Source organism: Camelus ferus, chromosome 2, assembly GCF_009834535.1.
Source record: "Camelus ferus isolate YT-003-E chromosome 2, BCGSAC_Cfer_1.0, whole genome shotgun sequence".
NCBI classification, from domain to species: Eukaryota; Metazoa; Chordata; class Mammalia; order Artiodactyla; family Camelidae; genus Camelus; species Camelus ferus.
The window spans coordinates 79,499,774-79,501,065 of NC_045697.1; the positions used below are offsets into that span (position 1 = coordinate 79,499,774).

The 1,292-nt window shown below is 36.9% G+C and overlaps 1 pseudogene; it reads right to left on the bottom strand.

The window, feature by feature from the left end:
- Positions 1 to 295: 295 nt before the first annotated feature.
- On the bottom strand, positions 296 to 941 carry LOC102522428 (annotated as a pseudogene).
- Between the last annotated feature and the right edge of the window lie 351 nt (positions 942 to 1,292).

Below are 1,292 nucleotides of genomic sequence, written 5' to 3' on the forward strand. Positions count from 1 at the left end.
CTGATATAGCATGAAATAGCTAATGTAGTTCAGTGCATTTACCAATGCAGTTAAAATCTAGGTTCCCAAAAATGAGAAGATCAAGGGACATTGACCTTCAACTTCATTCTGTAATGTTAAGGAAGAAAAAAATATTAATATACTCTGTCTTCTCAGGCTCCTAAGATACTAGACATTTTTTTTTTCTCTTTTAAGAAAAAGGTTATTTTTTCTTTATTTTATATGTAAGATAATTATGGTATAGAGGTTTCACTACTTTTTTAAAAAACATTTAAGTCAAAAGTTTTTTTTCTGCTTTTACTTTTATTTGCATTTATTTTTTGCTGAATTTATTCCTGGGCCGTAAGTTTTTGTTTCTTCAGTTTCTTCTGGGATATCTTTTTCTTCTGTGCAACCTCCTCGTCTGGTTTAGGAACAATCTGCTCTTTTTCAGTAAGGATCATCTCAATGTGGCAGGGAGAGCTCACGTAAGGGTTGATCCGACCATGAGCTCTGTAAGTCCTGTGCTGCATGTTGGGAGCTTTGTTCATCTGGATGTGCTCAATGACCAGTGAATCTACATCTAAGCCCTTAAGTTCTGCATTACTTTCTGCATTTTTGAGCATGTGCAGTAAAAATTCAGCACTCTTTTTGGGACATCGATCCTGTGCCCAGCCCCACTGTTTTGCCTGGGCACACCTACCAACTCCACCATTGTAACAACTGAACGGCACACATTGCTTCTGTAAGTGACGTCCTTCAGCTACTTGGTGGCTTTTCGGATTTGCATACCCTTAATGGCCTGGGCAGTTTCACGAGTGTTCTTAAAGTGAACACGAAGATTTGAATCTCTTGATTTGCATGATTTTGTGGGGTTTTCTGGGTCAAGTGAATAGCGAACCATTTTTAGAGGTCACCTCAGGCCGCCTACTGGAAAAGCCATTTAAGTCAAATTAGTTACCAAACTATGGAGACAGATTTCCTGGATTTCATTATCTGTTTATTCTTTATTCATTTTCTGACTTTGTAAAAGAAAAGATTTAGAAATGGTAGTTTTGCAACTAAGTTTTTAAACAGTTTGTCTACATACATTATGTACATTAAGAGATCCATGTGACTTCTAAGGCCACTGCCAGAAAATTTAAATCAATTAAATGAATATTATTGAGATCTTGAAGTTAAGACACTTTGCTAGCACCTTTTTGGGCCTCATCATCTTTCTAGTGAGCTCTGATGGGAGTTTCCAAAGCATTGGTTGCTTTGAGAATTGAGAGGTCCAAGACATCTGTTATAATTGGTGCCGGTAAAATTTA